Below are 12,332 nucleotides of genomic sequence, written 5' to 3'. Positions count from 1 at the left end.
AAGAACAGCTGGACTGGTTATGATTCACTCATCTAATCCTCAAACAGCCACATAAAATAAAAAAAAATCTAAATGTATTAAAATATGAATCTGCTTTTATCAAATAATGGGAGAGAAAATTGGTTAATGGATTATGATACAGATGAAAAGGAGGCAAATATTTTGTGGATATTTTATCTACACTACTGAATATTTACGTGTTTGTACTCCGTTAGTTTTTAAGCTATTAACCCAGATCTTATCTGGAATTTACTTAACACCTCTTTAAAGGTAACGAGAATTGGTGGAATTTACTGTGTGCTCAAGGTTTGAACAAAAGAAGCTAAAAAAATAAATAACGACACCTCTGTGTAGTGAGGGAGGAATGGAATGATGTGTTTCACCGAGTTGATAGCCCATAATTACCCCTCTGTCGCATCTTTAAACTCCACCATGTGGTTATCTTACCGTTATGACTTTGGTATTTTTTCCTTAGTCGCCCCACATCCTTTCTTCATATTTCTTTTTAACATAAAATCGAGACACCTTCGTGCTCGTAGAGCATTAAAAGTGACTTTTTATCTCTTCCTGTTTGGTCGTTTGATGAAGAAAAGGCCTCCACACTTGCAGTGAACATAGAGGTTGACACACCAGTTCTGAACAAGATCTAAGTAGGTACTGGAAGCGAGGAAGAGGAGGATCCAAACGAACAGTCTCTTCAACCAGTGCACAACAAATGGATCGTAAATGAGATCATTGACGAAAATGGAGAGATAGGGAAAAAATGCTATTTTATTGCAGTAGTAAAAACTCATTACTAGAGTTTTTTTTTTAAAACAAATACTATTATTGCTAATTTTTCCTAGACCTATATTCCCTTCCATCTTTCACATAGAGCTCAAGTATAACAGCATTTGAGATTGAAAATATTTGCAAAATTAATCCTTTACAGATATTCTTCTATTTAAATATTTTTATTAAAAAGAAATCTCTATGGTCTTCTTGAGAAACCCTGATTCAAATGTTTATCATGGCTGAAATATTTTCTCTAGATAAGTTTTAAGACTAAAATGAAGTCATCCTTTAAAAATTACTTACCTAATTACATTTGACAGTTATTCTACTTCAGAACACAATTCTAGAACTGAACTATTACAAGGACACAGTTGTGAAATTGTTCAAATCTTAATATGTTGGTATTGATTTACATAAAATCTTTCTTATTTTTTATTATTGATTTACATAAAATCCTTATTTTAGTTGTTTTTCATTTATTAATGAGTGAATAAGTTATCGGCTATCACTCTGTTCTGGCTTGACGAACCATCATGAGAAATATCTTGATATAAATAGCAACCTAAATAGAGTACATTTCAGAGGCCATAAAAATTCCCGTTATATACCAAAATGAACATTACGAATACCTAATACAGTTTCTGTTAAATGAGATATTGCTACTTCTGCGGCTTCTAAGAATAATCTGTCAGTTTTGAAATTTGATTTGCGCAGTAGACTTCGTATTTTCTGTGTAATAACTCTTTCTGATGTTAATCTTAGAAATACACGCGTCCCGAAATTATTGTCAAATACTTGAGTGTTATGTTTTATGCGTCGTATTTTCTGTGTAATAACAAATACTTGAGTTATGTTTTATATATGGATAGGAGAGAAGTAATACTGTAAATTCGCCTATAAAAAAATTAGCGTAATTCAACTTACGCCAGATAAGGCCTATTAAAGGACACAAAATTTACTCATAGAAAGATTTTCTGTCCACAAATTTAAAAGATTTTGTTTTAGGCTTTTTTTTTTTTTTCATTAAGCACTCATGACTTGACAAATGTGGAAACACGTAATGAGTCACGTGCACAGCGATTAATTTTCAAGAACACCAATATTCAGTGTTTTATTACATTAAAAATAATAGCATGTATTATTGATTTAAAGAAGATTGATTTCACAATTGTAGTAAAGTTTTGACTGTGACTTTACAATCATAATTGAGGGAGTATTTGAAATCACTTTGTAGGGGGAAAAAATCTATATTATTGCATATTTTTTAATTAGCAAATCGAATTCCTAAAAATAGTTGCGAAATCTTAACACTGGTGGAACGATCAAGTTATATCATCATCATGCGTATCAAGGATTTAGGCCTAGTGTGGCCTGTTCCGGCCTTAGAAGTCATCGTTGAATCGTTTAAGAGGACGTCCTGGTTTTCTTTTTCTTAATGGCTTGTACTTTAAGGCTTGTTTTGGTAATCTTTCTGTTTTCATTCTTTGAACGTGTTCCATCCATTTATGTTTATATTTTTTAATTTTTTCTATTACTGGTTCTTGGTTTAATTCTTTCATAATTTCTTCATTTCTTTTGTGATCAAATAGGATATACTTTGCAGTTTTTCTCATAAACAGTACATTAAATCCCTGTTACAAAATATATAGCAGAATCTTAAATAGGAAACCAATGAAATATTCCGAAAACTTTATTTTAGAAGTACAGAATGGATTTAGAAAAGGACGATCATGTATAGACCCGGCCTTTTGCCTAAAATTAATAATAGAGAAAAGAAGAGAATACAATTTAGAAACACATATTGCATTTATTGGTTTTGAGAAAGCATTTGACAAAGTTAAAAGAAACATTATTTAACATATTAAAAGAAAGACAAATACCAAATAATACCCTAAAAGCTATCACAAGTATATATGAAAATAATCAAATACAAATAAGATTAACTCACGAGCTATCATATACGAGAGAGATAAACCAAGGGGTCCCACAGGGATGTCCCCTCTCAGCAACTCTTTTTAATATCTACTTAAATGAAATAATAATAAAATGGAGTAAAAATTTACATCAAGGAATTAAACTTTCTCCTACAGTTAACTTAAACACTCTCCTCTTTGCAGACGACCAAATAATAATTACAAATTCTGAAGATAACTTACAGAAAGCTATTTTAAATCTAAATGAGATATCCAAAGATTATGGTATGATAATATCAACGGAAAAATCAAAAGTTATGGCCTTTAAAGGACAAGATCCAGCAAGAACGAAAATAGTAACAGATAACAAGATCTTAGAACAGGCGAATTCATTTAACTACCTAGGATGTATGATCACTTATGAAAATGAAAAAGATATAAACATAAAAACTGCAAAATATTTTAAAATAACAGGTGTAATTAATTCTATATTTAAACCAAACCTAGTTCAAAAACAAACCAGACTAAAAGTACACAATACATTAGCCCTACCAGTCTTAATGTATGGAAGCGAAATCTGGACAATAAAACAAAAAGACAAACAAATATTAACAACAGCAGAAATGAAGTTCAAGTTATATAAGAAAAGAAAAGCTTTAATATATTTTATAAGAAAATATTTAAATATCTAGCACGCATCTATATAATTAAACATTAATTTAATTTAAAAGTATTCTAAATGTTTAAAAATTGTTTTAATTATGCATGTTGTTAATACACCTAAAATATTATAATATGATGAAAATACAAGTTATGCTAATGGTAAGTGAATTGTTCAGGAAGTAATTAAAGCAATCTCATGAAAGCTTATTTAAATTCGAACGTTGAATCGGTAATGATTTGATTGTAAGTTTCTCGCTCCGTCACATTTTTATTTATTTTTCAAGGAAGAGTGGTTTCAACTCAAAGTCGGTGGTTCGAACCATCATAACCAAAGTAACAGATATTCCTACCATCTATAAGTAGAATGCATTACGTTATATGCAATCAAATAACTGGGATTTAGGTCTCTTTGTTCCTTTACCCCAAATCTCCCAATGCATTAGTCTACTCGAGATAATTGCATCATTTTAAAAATTATCAGGGAAAGGATCAATTGTCTTCCTCCTTTTCGAACAAAATCTTTTCACAACTTCTTGAATAAATCATCGAAGCAAAACATTTACCATTAGTGTTTACATATCCAAAAACATATTTTGCTATCCTTTTTCCCCTGTGGTAATAATTATCAACTTATTTAACCGATTAAATGTATATGGCTTTCCTTATTTAACCCTTTGCGCGCACTATTACCCCGTAAAATTATCCTACAATTTATAAAAATTCCTATTTTTCCTCAAGTCAACAAACTACACGTATTGTTGACTTAAGAGATCAAATCAAGTGATAGCGAAGTATTCAATTTGTACTGACTTTCTCAAATGGATTCGTTGCATAATACGGTACAACAAACCCATAAAATTCAATTCGAGTTGACTTAGATAACATCCTTTCCCCCTCCTATAAGGCTGCGCAATATCCGGTGGGAATGTTAACAATTTTATTTCATTTGTGACCAGGAGTAAGGATATAAAGGGGGGGGGGGGGGAGGAGAATTAGTCGGACAAGAGGCCTGCGTTTAGATTGATATGCCTCTTAGACGGTATTGTAAGGGATCAATGTAGACTGCACTAAAAGGGCCATAAGTGCCACACCATTGCTTCCAAAAGAAATTTATAATCCAGCATTTCCGCTCTTGTCTCCTTTAGAAAACTTATTTGCGAGTATAAATCAGACTAGCTACCTTTCTTTAACTTGGTCATTCATTTTCTCTAGCATCTTTTTTTTTTTTTTAAACCAAAGATTTAAGATAACAATGGCGAGTTGAGTTACGTATAGTAATGCAAATAAAGACCAGATTCTTGACATTCGAGAAACATTTTGGCGATGGAAAGTAGGAAGGTGTGTTCGTATTTGCATTGCAATCTTCCCGCTAGGGGTTAATGTCACCAAGAGAAAAGAACAGCGGAAGAAAGGTCAACATACCATTCTAGTGTGCTGATGTTGCAAGACTTGTCAGAAAGTAAACATGAAAAGATAACAGCCATTCAAAAGAAATTATCTGAAGAGCAAATGCTAGAATGATGTGATAATTACTTCAGGAGAATTTGGTTTGTAGTAAAAGCGAATACTGACACTTACAGAGTCTCTTCATAGTTATATCCTGGTCAAGACTATGAGGCAAGATTTGGGAAATGTGCAATGGGGCCACGTACTTGATATCGCTTTCAAAATTATTGTTTGCAAACATTTATAGCATACTTCATTTCCTGTTTCTTAAAATAATATAAAAGCATTACTATGAATGTCATTTTGCTTTTGCACACGTAGCTTCCTCATATCACTACAGGATGGAGACTCGACTAAGTGAGCCGGTATTTTAAGGGGAAAAACACCGAAGGAAATTGATTACGTGGGATCAAAGTTCAACTTACAACAAGCAAATTCCTGACATAATGTAGGAAGACGAAAACATTGAATGCCGCAAGCAACGTTTTTTTTTTTAGCACTCAAACACCTCTAAAACATTTTTGAATTAACATAATTCTACGGATTAAAACAATCTTAAATCATTTGTTAGACGTTGACAAGTTTACTTCAAAAACCCCGAATTACAAAAAGAGAAAGGTGTATGTACTTCGTTCGGTACTGACGGCTGTCCATAAAGCGAGCCGACTCACTTACACATACCCACCGTATCTCGTGTCAACAGTTTCCAGTTCACTTTCCTCAGTGACTCACAGTTGAGTAGGAGGAACAAGTCCCATCCTTCCCGCCCAGTCTGTTGTTCGAGTAATGGTCTTATTATATACTACGGTGCTAGTTCTTTAACATGTCCCGGGTTCCAATTTTCAAGGTCATTTTTAACCCTGTTCCATTCTTGCCTCCCAATATGGGTTCTTTCATGGTGGCGGGAGCGAAGAGTCGAGTGTTTTACGTTCTTCTCAAATATGGGTTGTACTCTTAGCAACGGACCACAAACTTTTTCCTGTCATAAAATTACTAATATTGGGAGTTGCATTGAGGCCAGTTCATATCCAGTATATAGAGCTCGACAAGGCATGCAAACCCTACTCTCCAAGGACAGTTGGAGATTTTTTTAATTAAATAAAAACTGTTCTATTTTGTACAGTCTGCAGCTAATCAATTCTCTTCACCATTCAAGGCAAGGGTATTTGTCTGAACTTCATGTGTATATATATATATATATATATATATATATATATGGGTTGTGTTATCTGTTTCGAACTACACACGGAAATAGTTCGTAATATTTTTAATGTTGTTCAAATTAATTATCCTCCTTGATACTGAGCTTATTTGGCTTTGCATATACTGATAGTCAGCAACTAGAAAAGATAGCAATCATTTTCCCCCACCTCCAAAAAAGTTCAGGTGTTCATTACAACAGACTACATGACAAACGAGAGCTTGGAACCATTTTGAAGAAAGCACAAAGCTGAGAATAGTACGGTAGATGGATGTTTACCATCTACCTCAGCAGGTTGATGTTTGGAAAAGAATTATGCCAGCTCGTACGAGAAATATATAAAGGAAGTAATCTCCAGGGAATTTAGAATTAAAGTGTCACAAAGAAGACATGAATAGACCACCAACATTCAACATTATCTTCTATCTCCGCTTTCATACGCGATATTCAGCTGGGTTTTATACGCGCTTCCTTGATATCGTATCAAGAAAAACAGATTGTTAGTTGAGTTTTCGCGTGACTAAATTCTTAATTTAAATGAAGAATCAGCTTCCCAACAGATTAATCTATTATTTTCAATAGCAAGATTAAGCCATCTTAATAACAGGTTATAAGCAAGCACTAGATTACATGTTCGTGGTACATTGCAAGCTCAAACCTTATATGACATTTGTATACTTTTCACCAAATCACTAGTCTGCTATTATTAGTTCAAATATAGGTATAATGACTGTGGAGAAAATGTACATACAAATATCCATGTGATACTTAGACAATATCAATCTCACTTTTGAAGTAACTTAATTTTGGAGCTTTTAAAGAGGGGGGGTCGACATTGAGGACTGCGTAAGAAAAAGTAATTGCTTTATATGGCACTAATTTTGTTCTTCGATTTAGGGCACACCAAAATTTTGAACAGTGCTACCCCCCCCCCCCCCACACACAATTCTTTTATTTTTACGTTCCCGCAGCTAATTGTATATGCTTAACAATTAGGTAAAAGATAGACATATCTGAATAACTTCCAGTGTCCTAGTACTGATACATCGAAAACACATTAACAATACCTTAAACACAATTATAATAACGCTACGAATAAATATTACAAAAAGGTAATCGAACACCTCATTTGGAAGTAAGTTTAACATACTATTTAGTGATTGTAAAATAAAGCGAGTAAAATAGGTCAGGAAAGATCGATACAAATAACTTAAAAGGAGCATTATTATTTTTTTTTTCTTTTACTAGATTGGAAAAGTTTTTCCAATAGGTTACCGCTTATTGGACGCCTGAAGTGGCCTTAACGTTTCATGTTTGGTCTCTACAACAGGATTTCTTGATCATGTGAAAAAAAAAAAAATAAAATAAAATTAATGAACACAAATAGAAAAAAAAAATCATTAGTTTACCCACGGGTGTTATTGTACTATAGAAGAGGGGTAGATATAACTATTGGTACTATTGGTAGTATACACGGCTTTATTACCACCCAAAAATTATCGTACCTAAAAGATATGCACTTTACTATTAGCTGAACGCTTCAAATATATAAATTCCAGATGTGTGCTAGCGAGATGAGATCGCAAAAAGCAAGCTCCATTGCTGCAGAAGTATGGGGAAAAGGTCATAGATTTCAACCATGATCAGATCAGGTTAGAAGTAATTTATTTGTAAGCTTCCTATTATAGTACAAAATGTTGAACAATCGTGTGTAACCTAAGAGCAACAGCTCATCCAGGTTACGATAGGCATAAAGTTACAAAAATTCATGTAATACATTTTCATTATATACACATATGTACATTCATATAATATACATATTATTATAATATAATTGCATAATAAAATCACATGAGACGTGCTAATATGTACAGAGAAAGTTGCATAACATTAATTAGGAACAAAATAAAACAAAGCAGTTAAATAGCATTTAAATTTTACGTTTTTACACACGAGACTGGATCTTTGAATACAAATATGCTAAAAACCAATCATTTATGCAATTATTTTGAACAGAGCTTCCTCATTTCTATGGGAAAATAAATACTCTTTGATTACAGTTTTGTATTGGTTTGGGTTAGTTTCGTTTCTTATTGTTAAAGGTAGTGTGTTGAATACTTTTGGCGCTAAATAAGTATAATGTTTGTGTGTTGCTTCTTTATTTGCTTTTGGAACTAAATATTTTAGGCCCTACTAAGGAAAGTATTCTTGTTTGATATTTACGTATTCGTTGTCGTTTTTTATGAATAATAGTACCCTATAGGCGTATAAATATATCATAATCTGTAAATCATGTTATTGTTAGAAACTAGTTTAGCATTCACAGTTATTAAGCGCTGAAATCCCAAAATATTACAAATTTCGGGATTTCATAGTTCATTAAATCTGCTCGCGACCATTGTTGTTTTCATGCTTTCGTCTGGTGAAGATAGGCGCCATGTTGCAAGAAGAAACTAGGTTAACAAATGAGGAAGAATTAACAGATGTCTCTCGTATCTTTCATGTGGCAGGAGTGCAAAGTGGGTCAACTGGCTTCTTCCTCTTGCTGTGGCCCTCTGGCGTTACTTTTTCCAGAAGCTTCACGCTCATTTTATTAGCCACCAAAAAGGAAAAAAAAAAAAAAAAAAAACTCGATTTTTGAAAAGCTTACCAACTCAATGCACTAACGGTTAATGAAATAATAATTAAGATATCGTGCAAACCGAAACGAAAAGCCGGATGTTGTCAAAAATCGCATTCTTGGTATTAATGGCAAGTCGTTCCCGCGTTTTCTTCCCTTTCATATTCGCACTATTGTAGAATGGTCCTACACAATAACATCGGAATTTAAAAACGAGCGTTAATGATTTTAACCCGTCATCAACTTTAATTTTTTTTCCCATCAAAACTCATCACATCCTGCAATAAGTCGGCACCTATAAGAGCTTTAACACAATAGAAGAGCAAAAGACAATCTAAGAGAAGACAATTGACAGAAGAAAAAAATATATTAAGACACAATAAGTAACTTTCTATTACCAACTATTGTTTGGCGTACTAACACTCCTCTGCTTACAGAAACTAGTTCAAAAATAATACTTTCGTATTATGCATTTGTCCAATAAACGACACTTTTTTTTTTTTTTGTCTCTTTGCCATTGTTAAGATTTGTTATCAGAACGATTCAAACCATCAACAAAATAGTAATGAATAAGAATTCTCTACTTCAGTTGAAGATTTTCGACGAACAGTTTTATGGTTTCAGGATTAAAACGATGGCAGTGAACGGGAAAAAAAAAAAAAAAAAACCGATTCTACTTAACTCTACTAAGCTAAAAAAAAAAATCGGCAAACGTTTGGATAACACAGTAAAAAAAATTATGAGAAATCTTATATTTATTTGGTAACATTAAGAACATTTTTTTTTGCGGGGGGGGGGAGATAGACCCAGTCCTTGACTCTTTATCCCTTCATCCGATTGAAGAAAATGTGTGGATAGGGTGCTATTGAGCTGAAAGTTCTAGTTATGGCTGGGTAACGGCAATAGCTGAGCCTCAGTTAAAACTTCATTGGCTACAGCATTGCCATCCGTTACCTTGGGTTTCTGCTCGAATTACCTTGCAGGAATCAATCCTTGATTCATTAATAACAATTCCTCAAGTATCAATTTTTTTCTCATTAATATCAATCCTTAAAAGGACTGGCTTAAAGTGGAAAAGCAAGAATGCGTTTCATATTCCCCGTTATCTATAGAGGGTAGTGTAGGGATATCTGTAGAGGACAATGTAGGGATAAGGTGTTATTGAGCTATTAAAGCTCTGATTATGGCAGGAGGGAAACTGCCAAGCCTCAGTTACAACTTCATTAGCTACAGTATTACCATCCATTACCCTCCCAGGATGGGTTTTTCATCTCTCTTACCGCACCGGGGGTAAATACTTCAATTAACATTATCTATAAAAAAATAAGGTGTATAACACATTTTTAAATAAATATATATATATATATATAAAAGAACTATTAAAATTTATTTAAAGATTTAGAATTATATTTAAAATCATTTTAACGGATTTCAGTTTTATATTAAGAACTATGTTTTTCTGCAGCTCCCTCTCTCTTTAAACCACATCAATTAATTATTATTCAGTTTTGAAAGTGTTAATATTAACAGCGCAGAATTAATTGCTTTAACGCGTTACTAATAAAATCAATCACTTTTTTTTTTTGGTGAGAAAAGCAAGTTTGGCATTTTTCTGACAGCCAAAGCAATCAGACCTGCCCGAAAATTATCTTAAGAAGCTGAATTTATTAGAACCGCCTTCTTAAAAACAAGTTTAACAACTACTTCGGTAGCTTTGATAAAAAAAAAAAAAAAAGTTATTGCATCCCGAATATTAAATAAATGGAGGCATTAAAGTAGGTTTTAAACATCTGCTAAGGGGAGAGAAGTCAAAGAAAGTCAAAGGGTGTGATTGAAAATTCTAAAGCGGTAAATTGTCTTCCGCCCTTCGTGTATTAAATAAGCAAGTTAGAAAATTAGTTTTTTTAATGAACAATAAAAGTGTTAGGTGTGCACGAGCCGGCTCAAATAATTTGTTGGCAAGACATGTTCAAGCACTGATTTCATAATAAGCTGAATCCAATGAATTGAATAGTTGCATTTTGTGGTTAACATTTCTTTTACTAAAGCTAAAAGATTAATTTTTTTTTATTTTATATTAATATAATATTTTGTAAACCATTAACTTATTTAAAAAATTTTAAAAGTATCATATTTTAATGAATTTTAACGAAAATTTTAAAAGATTTCACAATCAAGTGAAATATGAAAATCATCATGAATAAATATATTCGTATTGTTCACGAGCAACTTATGAATTTAACGATAGAAACTATAAATGACCAAATTAAGGATTGAATGCAACAAGTTTGTATACTGCTTTCCATTTACAAGATCATTATGGCTATGATTGCTCGTTAAAACCAAAAGAGCGCAAAGTCAACAGCAAACTCACCTGATCACAAGGTTTGTCCTGTTCTTTCCAAGCAAAAGCTATTCCTGATCTTCCGAATAACCAAAAAAATCGTTGGTCACTGAGTCAGTAATATAAAGCTAAACCTAAAGGGCACGAATATACACACACACACACATACAATTCCCTTCAAAACACCATCACCAGGTGAGTAGGTAAACCGAACACACGGACCGAAACTCGGCGTCTTACAGCATTGCTACTATTGGGCGCAAATCCTGTAGGGCATTGTCCACTCTGTCGGCCGAACTCCGAAGCACCGTGTGTATGTGCGCGCGCGACGCAAGCGTGTATGTTTGTGTGGCCTGCAGCTGTTGTTGGCGACTCGTGCGCAAGGCCCTTATAGCAGCCCCAGCTAACGGAGCTAAACTCCGCATTCACAGTTACAGAGACCCGTCTGGGCCGAGCCGGAAAGCTGAACGCGCTACCTTTGCTGAAAATTGCGTCATCGTGACGTCACGACTATGTAACTGCTTTGAGGGACGTTGACAACCGTTCTAGTTTATGAACTTGTGGACTAGGGCAGTGAAATTTAGAGAAATTTGAAAATGAAGATAAATTTTGTACATTAGCATTTTTTCTCTTTTTTAAGAATGGAAATTTCTTGTTAAAAAGTTTAGGTTTTCTTCAATAGTTGCATGTAACGTCAGCGACACCTATTGACTAATGAGAACTAGTTTTTCCTGAGTTACTTAGACCAAACTAGGTCACCCATTCCGTGTTTCAGATGTCATTTTTGGATACGCATATTTTTTTTTTTTTTTTAATGCAACTGTGATTAGTAATGGTAGACAAAACTATTTCATACGTCAATAAAATTCGCATTTATTATTTCACAAAGTCATTTGAAATATTTTTGACTGTTCATTTTCAACTATCAGGATGTTCAATGAGCTTTCTATTTTATTCGATTAATTCAGGTTAAGCCTTGAAGGATATTCATCTACTAAAAACTGATTGCAAAATGCTCAGGTAGCTCTCATTTTAGCAAGCAATTTTTCCTTTTCCCTTCTAAAAATGTTAAGATATGCTCATTAAAAGATTCGAAGTCGTCTAAGTAATTATGAACAGAAAATGATAGCAGGAGGAGCGCTAAAGGACAGTAAGAGTGAGTAGTTTTTTCATTTATCTGAGAACTGTTGACTTTCCAGGGCAGCCATGCACAGCAGTATCTCACTTAAACTGAAAATGTTTGGATAAATAAATTCAACGTTGGACATGAAACCCGAAATAGCTGCTTGATGAGAGATGCAGACGGATTAACTGCATCTTAAAATCCAACAGACGTGCTGATCCAGTTGGTAAAATCCAACTGGTCAAATT

General features: G+C 33.4%; 1 protein-coding gene across 6 annotated transcripts in view; it reads right to left on the bottom strand.

The window, feature by feature from the left end:
* Window positions 1-12,332, bottom strand: part of LOC150097806 (uncharacterized) — a 105,244-nt gene that overhangs the window by 67,230 nt on the left and 25,682 nt on the right. Inside the window, exon 1 of one of the 6 annotated variants that reach the window (XM_090406788.1) lies at window positions 10,992-11,346. The exons of the other annotated variants lie outside the window; for them this stretch is intronic. The gene's annotated coding sequence lies outside the window, so the exon portion shown is untranslated. Of the gene's footprint in view, window positions 1-10,991; window positions 11,347-12,332 lie in introns of those variants that run through there. 6 annotated transcript variants of the gene reach the window in all.

Source organism: Typopeltis vanoorti, chromosome 17, assembly GCF_054136105.1.
Source record: "Typopeltis vanoorti isolate ZY-2024b chromosome 17, IOZ_Tvanoo_1.0, whole genome shotgun sequence".
Lineage (NCBI taxonomy): Eukaryota > Metazoa > Arthropoda > Arachnida > Uropygi > Thelyphonidae > Typopeltis > Typopeltis vanoorti.
This window is presented reverse-complemented; position numbering and strand designations above follow the sequence as displayed.